Genomic DNA, 12,197 nt, shown 5'->3' with positions numbered 1-12,197 from the left:
CGTGTCCCTGTCTTTATTCACTCACACTGGCTTACCGTCTGGAAAGTGTAACAGAAGCAGTAATGGCTGTGTTTTCTGCTGATAAACGAGCTCTTGCTCAGCGCAGTTCCATTGTGTGCAAACACACATTTCGGAGATAGGACTGGTGTCATGTTAACACGCCCTAATTTGTGTGCTCTCCTATTAAGCGTCAGTTTACTTTTTTTTTTTAGAGGCTGTCTTTTATGAATTTGTAGGGGGACGACGCATTGTTAGTCAAAATGGAGGTGAGCACAGGGGGGGGTGCTGAATTGGCGTGAGCAAACAGAAAGCCCGAGCCAGGATCCCGGGCTCCCCGCGCTGGCGGACGTCTGTGGGCGGGGCTGTAATTACCGGGGCGGGAACAAATGTCAGGTGCTTTTCGGGTTCCTCGATCGGGACAGGGCGCGGGACAAAAAAAAAACCCGTGGACCGGCGCTGCGTGGCGCCCCGTGGGCTGACTAATCGAACCTTTTCAAAAAAACAAAACAAAAAAAACAGCCTGTCCTCGGTGGATGGAAACGCCGGTCCCCACTCATCTGGCCCGCGAATAGAAACGCTTTCGGTCTGCAGGTGTCAGACGGGAGGTTTTTGATTGACAGCTTCCCCTGGGAGCGAGCGAGCGGTCTGGTAATGGGCGAGTTAATGGCGTGACCGCGGCGGCCGGCGGCCGAACGGTAGAGCAGCACGCCGAGCGTTAGCCCGAGCCTTTAATGGCCGCCCTGTCCGCTCGCTCTTCGTCGGGCTGTTGTCTTTTTTTAAAAGCTTGTAGGACAATTACCAAACGCTTGTTTAAAAAAAAAAAAAAAAAAAAGGTTGTTTGCTTCCTAAGGCTTACTACTGAAAAAATACCATCTGTTTTCTGTATGTGTGTCTGTGGAGCTGTACTGTACAAGGAGCCAATAGCCTGCTTTAATGTACTTAAGCGCTTTTTAAAAGAGTGATGTCACTGTTCCTAAAAGAATATACTGGGTTTCTGGCTTTGAGGTCAGAGTGCCTGTCTATTTGCACAAGTACAGGGTAATTCGATTCTGACAGATTAACTTTATCTGAGCTATGGAGCCGTGTTTCTTTTTCTGATTTGGCCAACACATTGATTTCGTGTTTCGAGGGCGAGCTAGGCGTACTTAAGCTTGGAGTGCATCTCTCTCTTAATAACCAAATCCTCCCCTCTCCTGTGTAATGAGGCATAAGGAGTGTGCCACCGGAGACATAATCAAGGAAACAAACATATTTAACATTTAAGATATATGCGCAGATCCGCATATTTATACAGTAAGATCATATTAGGCTTTTAAAGGAATCTGCTGTTCCCCCAGTAAAGGCCTACATCTTGATGCGCAAGCCTCATATTACATTACAGGCATTTAGCAGACGCACTTATCCAGAGCAACTTACACAACATTTGCACAGCATTTACACTGCATCCATTTATACAGCTGGATGCATACTGAAACAACGCAGGTTAAGTACCTTGCTCAAGGATACAACGGCAGTGTCCTTACCCGGGAATCGAACCTGTGACCTTTAGGTTACAAGACCAGTTCCTTATCCATTATGCTGTACCGCCACATTCATATAATATGAAATGGCAACTGCGGAATAATTTATTTCAGCCTGAGAATGTGGGGCGTGGGCCTGCAGATTCTTCCGGTGTAAGGTTCAGAGACCTGCATTTGCACAATGAGAGACCCTCGTTTCCAACACTGCCACCACGCAGCAGAAAACATCTGATGAAACGAGTACATTTAAACATTCAGGAATTTTTTCAGCGACAGCAACGAATCCATCTTTAGGGTATTTTGTAGAATATTCCATGTGTATGGGGCACTGGAGTAGAATGTAAACCGACCTGGATTTTGGGGTAACAGTGGGAACTCTGCGAACCAGCCGGTCTTGTCCTTACAGGCCTCCCTGCCTCTGCCATCAGACCACGGCTGCCCGTCTGATCTGCAGTCTCCCCGGACCCTGCCAAGTCTCCCCACTTTTCATGTCCCTCCACTGGCTACCTTCGTCACATGCGTTGGCTCGCCCGAATTTCAGAACCTCGGCGCGAGCCCATTGGGCAGCTAAGGGGACAGTTCCGTTATACCTTTCAAAAGATCACCAGACCCTACGGCTCCTACCAGAGCCCTCTGTTCTCCTGCTTCTGGTTGTCTGACAGCTCCTTCCCTGTGTGCATTCACTTCCAGGTCACAGTGGCCCCTCGGTGGTGGAATGAGCTTCCCGCTGCAGTCAGAACCCCAGGAACCCTGCCCATCTTCTGGTGCAGACAGAACACCACCACGGCTCCCCTGAACTCCTTTAGGTAACCTTTCTTTTTCTCTTTCTTTGGATTTCCCCAAAATTTTACAGTTATAGTCATGTAAACAGGTTTTGTTCTAGTGCTACTTTAGTTACAATACAAATGGTTGTTTGTTAGGTTATCATTACACTTACACATGGTAGAAGCAGAAACTCTGGGAATTTTCAAGACTAGGCTTGATACAGTGTTAGATACTATCGAGTCTGTTGGTAATCAGAGCACTAATTTAGTCAGGAAAATGGCGAGCATTGTCGGGCTGAATGGCCTATCCTCGTCATTATGTTATCATGTCATGTTCATTAATGGGCCGTTGTGCCTTCCTGGTGATGCCACATTGTTGTAATCCTGAGAGTTAGGCTCTATTTCTGTATAAGATCTTCTGTGTGCAATGTAATGGGATTGAAATGTGTTAATGATTGAGTAATGTTGGGTCAGTGTTGCTTGTGCACTGCGTAAGTTGACCGTGTTAAGAGCAGTCTTGCATGTCACTACTGATACACGCAGGGCTAATGAATTCCGTCTCATCTGGCTTTGCATAAGGGTAAAAAAAGGAGTCACTGAAATCTTGCATCCAGTTAATTTAAAGGTTTCGCACGATGTAACAATTTAAAGTGACCCTCTGGTGTCTGAATTCTGATGAATGCTCTTGCGCCAAATCACTTTTTCACCGTCGAGCGAAGTTACCGGGTTTTTTTTTTTTTTACATCTCCAAGGAAATCCACACGTGCGTGTTCCTCCTGCCGCGAGTCAGATTGAAATTGCTTCTGTCCTTCAGGAGTTAAAGACTTTTCGTTTGGTATCTCTTTTTCGGGGCAGAGCAGAGCAGAGCGGAGTGAAACTTCACGATAACCGCAAACCCTTGAGTGGAAAAGAGGCTCTGTCAACAGCAATACAGTATACAGGTGCGGCGTGAAATATTAACCCAGACAGCCAGGCAGTATATGAAAATCAGCCCGGGAGGACCTACTCGGCTCAGAAACTGGAGGCACTCAGAGGGATGAAGGTTCGCTAATAGTCTTCTTCTTTTTTTTTTTTTTCCTTCAGGCATATTTACAGAAACCGCGAGGGATACGATGGGACGGATCCGTTTTCCATTTGTACGCATCGATTTCCGTTGCAGTCCGCAGACGCCGGTGATGCGTGGTGCAATATGGCTTCTTTTGTGAACTGACTGGCGAGCCAGCTCGCATACATTATAGGGTTAGGGGCCGTGCGCGCTAGTACTGCAGTAAATGAAGTGATATGTACCTGTATTCGCAATGATGTGTATCGATGCGCGGTTCATTGCCGACGGACGTGCACAAATTGAGTTCTGGAGGAGCAGTGCATGTGCAACATATTATACTGACTGAATGTTCAAAATGGTTACTATGGTCCCACCTATTTGGGAGCACAGTGAAACGCTTTTCCCCCCCAACGATACATTTGTAGTTTGTAGGCCCAGCTCATACCTTTATCGGAAAGGTGGGCTCGTTATATAATTAAGCGCAATTGTTGTCGTGACGTTCTGAAATGCATTAACACTGGTTCTGCTCCCCCTGCTGCATAGATTATGAGCAGATGTGTTTACTTAATTTAATTAATGAGAAGGTTTAATGTCTCTAATGTTCAGGGTTTTCCCAGGGTATTTGCTTCCGTTGCAGGTCATAGCAAGCGATTAATATCACCTTTGTGGAAAATAGGATGCCTCCCAGTAAAACTGCTTAGACTATCAGAAATACATTTACTGAATATATGATTAATTATATGTCATAAAGTATATATTACTAACCATATATATAATGTATTATCTTATAAGATTGCAATGCTCAAAGTGCTTTCTTTGTTCAGTGAATCTCCTCACCACCACAATGGGGCCCCTGTGTGACGGCACCGTTTGCCAGAACGCTCACTACACATTAAAAGCGAGTAGGAGAGGGAGTAAATGTACTTATGTTAGTAATTTAATGGGGATTTCTTCAGTGCAGGTCTTTTATGCAGCGAATGGGACTTGTGGAGCAGGAACGGGCCTCTCAGGAAACGTGTAGACTATGAAAGTGACAGACTCGGAATATTGAAGATGCATGTCCAAAAAAGGCTAAAATGCTGCCCTACTATAAATTGTCATTATTTGCGTAAATGACGAGGAATGCGCAGCATGCTGTTCTTTTGTTTCACTGAATCTCCTTCAGGTAAATGAAAGGGGCCCAGTGACACGTTTGAAAGCGTCATTATCATAAAAAAAGACGTGACGGAGAGGGGAAGCTCTGAAATAGGTACGCCGTATGTTTGTAATTTTAATGAGGGGCACTTACCGTGCAGCTGCTCCGGGTTCTGTTCTGTTTATGGCGAGAGGGGGACGTGGGGTCGGGGTCGGGTCGGGTCGGGGAAGCGGGTAGCGGGATAAAGGAAAGCATCGGCGCAGAAGGTTTGCGTTTTCCGAATTGTTAATTTCGGTTCTCCGCGTAAACTCGCTGCTGTGTGGCTGAACGCCCAGCGTCCGTTTTAATTGAAAATTAAGGATAGGCCTTCTCCCATTCGCTCGTCTTTAATGACCTCATTTTAAAAGGAAGTAAATCAAAGGGGCCAGGGGGTAGGAGGGTTTGGGGGGGCGCGCTCACTTCGCTAGTTTCGTATTGATGCTGAAGGGGAGCGAGGGGGTTTTTATTCTTCCCCAGGAGCAGACATCTGACTAAGAGTAAATAAGTGCTCTTATAAATAGCCCAAGGCAACGCGTAGGCCCGGCAGCGTGGACTGAGTGTATGTCTACTGACGGCTGCCGCTAATGCAGCGCTGCTTAAGAGCTTATGGGTCAGGTGAGCCTCCCGCTGTTTACATGCTAATGTGGGCCAGCCAGGCAACGGTGTGCAACACTAACTCGTATAGAGGCACACACACACACTCACACACGCACGCACACACACACACACTCACGCACTCTCACACACACACACTCACTCACTCACACACTCACTCACACACGCACACACACACACACTCACGCACACGCACACATACTCACTCACTCACACAGGCACACAGACACACACACACGCATGCACACACACACACTCTCACTCACACACACACACAGACACACTCACTCACACACACACACTCACTCACACAGGCACTCACTCACACACGCACACACACACACACACACGCACACTCACTCACACACACACACTCACGCACGCACACACACTCACTCACTCACACAGGCACACACACACGCATGCACACACAGACACACATACACACACACACACTCTCACTCACTCACACAATCAAACACACACACACACTCACTCACTCACGCACTCTCACACACACATACAAACACACACACAGATGTACACACACACTCACACACTCATGCACGCACACAGACACACACACATACACGCGCACACAGACACACACACGCACACACACAGAGACACAGACACACACACTCACACTCACACACACGCACACATACACATACACACACACATACAGACTTGCATATGTACGCAGACACAGATGCAGACCCACACAGAAGCATGCGTGCCCACACTCACGCATGCACACAGAACCACATACACACAAACGGGCTCATGCACACACACACAAATACACAATCACCCAGACACGCAGGCAAGCACGTACCCTCTCAGTTACGGAAATGCACACACAGACACACACCACTAAACTAATCACAGCATGTGGAACACAGTCATGAGCGATGGCTGTTATTGCCCACTGAAATCAGGTTGATTATCTGTGTTAAGCCCATCAGCCTCAGAATAGAGTTATTGGCCATTTGGAGGAAAATCCTCTTTATGAAAGGTATTTACGAACCAAACTCTGAAGAGCCACCCACCACCTATAAAAACAGAATGTAACAAATAAGTAATTTACTTTACGGTGCATGTCTTTTTGCTATTTGCATGATACTGATGAGATACAAGTAGCCTGCAGCTCCCAGATGGTCTTAACGTATTTCTCCTGGTCTTGGGTGGAGGCTTTTAATTCTACCCTTAAGCTCTGTGAGGGGCATGATGTCATCTGTGCGTGGACCCACTGCATTGAGAAGGCCTAGATGCAGGGTTTCTTTCACTTAAACGATCTGGAGCTGTATTCATAATGCATATCATAGCAGGAGTGCTGATCTCAGATCAGCATTGCCTTTCATTTCATAATAGATAAGGCTAACATAGAGACAGAGGAGAACTGATCCTAGATCAGTGTTTTGACTTGCTTTATCAATACAGGCCTCATTCAGGGTCTAGTGTGCAGGCCTTAGCAATGCTGACTCATAGTTGCACAGTATTCCAATGTTAGCAGATTTAACATTTTCATATTAAAAACAAAAAACAAAAACAAAACAGCCTTGCAATGACTGATACTCTCAGCAGGGGGCGATGTTTCCATTACAAATTCGCACCAGCTTTATTTAATTAATGGAAAGCGTCCGTCGGGTTGCCCTTCCAATCCACAGGTAATGTAAAATGAATTACTTCCTTGCCCTGGCCTTTTGTTGTCCTCTCTTGCGTGTCCTTGTGTGGTTCGGTTTGGGGAAACCCCCGCTAATATACCTCGTCCCCACTGTGTTCCACATGTAATGTGGGGGAAAAAAGCCAAAGGAATGGCAGTGAATTGATGCAGATGCGTTTTACTGCGCACGCCTGTGAACGAGGCCTCGCGTTGCTGTCGGTGCAAATGGAGAGCGTCTCCAATCACTCAGTCTCAGCCACTGAAGAGCGAAAGCAAATTTATATTTGAAATAAAACCGGAAGCCACCGTGACAGCCGCAGATCCTGTCTGGACAGAGAGGGGGAAAATGGGACGCGAGGCAGGGCTGAATTATTCCCGCTATTTGTTGACGTTACGAGCTGAGCCTTTACGAGTACCCAGGCTTTAAAAAAATGCGGAAGAAAAACACACGTTTTGAGAGTACGAAGCCGTCACCGTTCATTTTTGCCGACGACCGATTGAGATGAATTGAAACTCGGGTCGAACGTAACATTGTGTCGTAATGGAATAGCGTCAAACTAAAAATTAAGATGGGTTTGTTTTCTGTTTCCTGAACCTCAGCCCCACCCTCCCCCCCTCCAATCCTAACCCCTCCCAGTGGGCGAATCATCTCCCTCAACACAACCAGGACCGCGGAATCATTTGCCTCACAAATGCATCTAAAAAGGTTCTCCTAATTAAACTCCTTTCTCCTTGGCTCTCCTAATACTGAACACTGAACACGCTGCATGGGCTTACTTGTGGTACCCAGGCTGAATCCAAAACGATGTCCCCTAGCCCATTTGCTTTCTTGCAGCACTACATTCTCCATCTCCCTCTTGCACCTATTATGGCAGCTAATCTTACATTGAAAGATTGTGTAGCGACTGCTACTCTCGGTGCTGACCCTGACTGCTTAGCCGCAGCACTGTTTGCTGTCTAAACCTGCGTGCATGCACTTACGGGCGAGCCGCTCTGGATAAGAAGACCATCTGCTGAACATAAATTGCCGTGTAATAATTGCAAAACGTATGATTCATAAATGGCCTGTGTTTTTACTCAGTTAGGTCCCAACACAGCTCCAGGACAAAAACAATGTTTTCTCACATGTGTAAAAGATAAATAAACACACAGATTAATTACCTATTCCAAAGGCAAAGGGGTGAGAGCTTGACCTATATGCACAAAGCATATCATATGTGGAGTGCTGACTAGGGGTCAGCTTTGCCGTTTAGTATATAGTGGGTGAGACTGAGATATGGCCAACTGAAACATGATCTTAGATCAGCAGTCCAACGTCAACGTAAAGCTATGGAGATGGCGTATGGCTGGGGTGACTCCAGATTATCTATGACCGACACATCGCCAGCCATTTATTATACTGCTTATTATGTATACAGCAGTTAAGTTACTCTCTCAATGGGATCATAATTACTATTTGTTTATTTTTTCATCGACACTTAAAACTTAAAAAAAAAAACACATTATTAGCAGGGATGGTGGGATGTTCATGAAAACTTGGTAGAAGCCTGTTGCAGGGCCCCTAATATTGTAGGCTTACTGTTAGACAGTTGTCATAGCAACCTCAAAATATCCAGGTAAATTTAATGATGAATGTTATTACTGTTGCTGCTACTACTTCTGTTACAGCTATTACTTCAATCAATCAATCTAAATGACTATTTTCTAAGGCCAGGTTTAAGAAAGGTTGTTACACAAATCTTCACAATGGAAATATTTTTAGAGGGAATAAAAAAGAAACGGAAAAAAAACCCCAATTAAACCTTTTTGGAAAAACTGGAAAATGATTCTATAAAGCACTGATATGAGTTAAAGCTCAGCTCCTGCAAAATAGTGGGATATAGAATAGCACAGTGATTAATAATAACAATAACTAATATTATAATAATAATAATAATAATAGTTGTTGTTGTTGTAGTTATCACCACTATCATGTTTTACATATTTACAGTCTTGCTCTTGATCCCTCTTTCTCCCCTCTCTTGACTTGATACGTGAGAGAAAAAAGACTACCCTCCTTTCTTGTCCCTCCTTTGCTATCTGCACTCCTTTCTTTCCTGCTTTCCCCTTTTCTCCCTCTCGCTCTCTCTCTCTCTGCTCCTCCTCCTCCTCCTCCTCTCTCTCTCCCCTCCCACCTTCCCTCCCTGTCCCTCTCTCTCTTCTGCTCCAGTACCTTCTGTGCTTCCTGCTCTGCTGGAGAAAAAAAGGTTCTAAAAATAAATCCCTTTTTCTGACATTTCTTTATTATGTTTGATTCACAACAGTTTTTCCTGTTGTGCAATATGAATTGCTGGTGACTCAGTGGGCTACAGCTCCACTATCATAATTCCATCTTCAGTCACTAGCTGCAGCAGTGATACATGGAAGCAGACTAGGATACAAATTGAAAATCAAGCTAATAGCTGAGGCTATTAGTGGTAACGGTGGTATATGGGGGCAAAGGGATTTAATCACTGAGTCCTTCAGTACTTATTGCGTTGGAATTAGACTTACTTGCACTCAATCTGTGTCTGGTTTGGAATGTTTCCTTTATACTAGTGTGGTTTTTTTAAATTCCCGTTGGCCATTGCAATTTTATCTGCGTGAATCAACAGGGGCTGGGGAAAGAAATAAAGGAAATAACAGAATTATTTGTCTTTGGAATGAGTAAAGCTGTGAGGTTAACGAGCATAGCTGGGTATCTGGAATTGAGCAGTAGAAAATAAAACTCAATTTCTGCTGATAAGACCAATTTGGTTCCCTTCACCCTCTCCATGCTAGCATTATGCTCATTAGCTTAGCAGATGTAATTTTCTACAGCAACTTACACGGCATAATTTATTTTTCATGTGTTCTTTTTTTATATAGTTTATACATACACTACATGGCCGAAAGTATGTGGACACCAGACATCCAAAATCTCATTCAAAATTATGGGCACTAATATGGAGTTGGTCCAGCCTTTGCTGCTATACCAACCTCCGCTCTTCTGGGAAGGCTTTATACTGGATGTTGGAGCATTGCTGCAGGGATTTGCTTACATTTAGCCAAAAGAGCATTAGTGAGGTCTGGCACCTGAGTGGGAGATTAGGCCTGACTCACAGTTGGCTTTCCAATTGATCCCAAAGGTGTTGGATGGGGTTGTGGTCAGGGCTCTGTGCATGCCAGTCAAGTTCTTCCACACCGATCATGACAAAACCATTTCTGTACGTACCTCGCTGTGTGCATTGGTGGCATTGTCATGCTGAAACAGGAAAGGGCCTTCTCCAAACTGTTGGGGAAGCGCAGAATCGTCTATAATGATTGTATAATGTAGTATTAAGATTTGCCCTCACTGGAACTATGGGGGCCTAGCCCAAGCTATGTAAAACAGTCCCCGACCAAGGGGTGTCCAGATACGTTTTGTCATATAGTATATGCGCTGGAGTGGTGTCCATTTTTCCCAAACTTCCTTGCTCAAGACCACAAGAGTAGTTGCACCCTTGCAGTTGGTGGATAAAATTCTGTTTGTCTTTCCTCGAATCAAATTGGTTTCCTGGAAACCTCACTTGGAAAAAAAAAAATTCTCTAAAAAATGAAAATATTCAGGACTAGTTGGCATCCTTCATTAAAAAGCTGTGCTTGGAAGAAATGAGTCATGTTGTGCATACATCACAGCCTGTAGTCCTACTGGTAGTACAGGCCTCTAATACAAGGGGACACGGTGTACCTTCTTCTGTGTGACTGCAAGTCCAATTTAGGCAAGATTTTGTTGCCTCTTTCTTCTCAAATTTTTGTCCATGAGGATGAGTTTCTTGTCTGAGCACTTTTACATCCAGATTTAGGGCGCCTGTGTTTTATCACTTGAGCCTCCATGACGTAACACAACAATCCACATAATATGCATCGGTTATGCAACTCCGTCCAACTATGTGTTACAAAACGCACTTCCACTGCCTTGTTCTTGATCAGAGCTCTCAATGACTCACGTTGTGAGCTCAGCTGGTTTTTTTTGTGATGTTTGAATTGCTAATGGTGATCGAATGCTGAGTTTGCTCAGCGTGTCAACACTAACAGAATTGACCTTTTCAAAGCTGATTTGACAGACTGAAGTGCCCTTAAGGTGCTGGAATATTGATTCAAAGGCTTTTTCTGACACACACCAATTTCAAGTGTCAATCCAACTGGCCTTCATTGTTCTCAGTTTCTAATTTTCCTTCACTCTTCCTGGTGACTGGAGGACGGCATTATGTTAATGTTGGGACCGATACATTAGTGCCGCTAATTGTCAAAGAGTTCTTACTCAGTTGAGCCGTCTTGGTGAAGCGGTCACACTGCCACAATCGGCGCATGTTTATATATCTATTAGAGGACTGTATTTTTGATATTGTAATATTACAGAAACAACAAACTTGTTAAGCTGAGGTGTTTGGTGGTGGGTGGAGGTTGGGAGCCATGGATACTCGAACCACTAAATTGGACTAAAAATGACCTTAAAAGTGTTGATAATTATGTCCTATGTGTGTCTGACTGGGTCCCACCGTAGTGTTTTGTTGGTTGCTAGGCAACACATTCCCACTATAGGGCTGCGTCATTTCCTGAGTAACGAAGGTCTGGTGCGAGACGCCACAGCAGAGTCTGTTGTGCACGGGAGTCAAATGCAGAAGGAGCAAGTGAACACGCACTCCACAGACAAGCATAAGAAAAAGAAATCAAAAGAAAAGCGACCGAACATTTTCGAAAGCCGACTTTTTACCTGTAGTTTTTGTCTTTTTAAATGATCTACATAATAACATATTTATAGTTTTCATCTTTACATTAGTTTGTCTAAACAGCGATATATTTTTGCGACGAGAATAAGACAACTCCACTTCTAACAACAGTCTTTGGCGTGCGAGCTACGTGAGCTGAGCAGAACAAAACATAAAAACAAATATGTTACCTCTGCACTAAATTTAATCCACATAAGGCAGTCGCGCTTATTTTTCATATCTTTTTGTAATTTTATTTTCTGACTTGGCATTTTCTGCTTGTTGACTCGAGGTGGGAGAGATATCGGAAATACAACGACACCTGACCCTCCACAACGCGCGAAGACAAGACGCCCTAATAGCAGCATCGAGACAGGTAGCTGTAAGGTAATTTCCCTGAGTTTTCCGTTGTTGAGTTCCGTTGTTAACACCGGCTTAGTAATTCTTTGTTGCAGAATTTAGTTTATTATCTGTTAACTTTTAAACTGCTCGTGTCCATTCGTTTTTTACACCGTTTTCAATTATTTTTTTTTAAAGCATCAAGATCTTTTAAATGATCGTGTGAATTCGTGTTGGTCAGCACACATTGAATGAGGCTGATGTCCCGTATTTATCTCTGGTGCTGTTGTTGCCCCCAGGCTTCGTTATAATTAGTTTGATCGAGT

The 12,197-nt window shown here is 44.5% G+C and overlaps 1 protein-coding gene across 4 annotated transcripts in view; it reads left to right on the top strand.

Moving 5' to 3' along the window:
* Window positions 1–11,406: 11,406 nt before the first annotated feature.
* whrna (whirlin a) overlaps window positions 11,407–12,197 on the top strand; it is a 91,036-nt gene continuing 90,245 nt past the window's right edge. For 2 of the 4 annotated variants that reach the window (XM_064308018.1, XM_064308019.1), the window contains exon 1: window positions 11,407–12,197. This exon is cut by the window's right edge and continues 932 nt beyond it. The gene's annotated coding sequence lies outside the window, so the exon portion shown is untranslated. The other 2 variants (XM_064308016.1, XM_064308017.1) reach the window with 2 other exon arrangements.

This window comes from Anguilla rostrata, chromosome 14 (genome assembly GCF_018555375.3).
Source record: "Anguilla rostrata isolate EN2019 chromosome 14, ASM1855537v3, whole genome shotgun sequence".
In the NCBI taxonomy this organism is placed as follows: Eukaryota; Metazoa; Chordata; class Actinopteri; order Anguilliformes; family Anguillidae; genus Anguilla; species Anguilla rostrata.
Note: the sequence above shows the minus strand (reverse complement) of the source record. Positions and strands in the feature narration are given on the sequence as shown.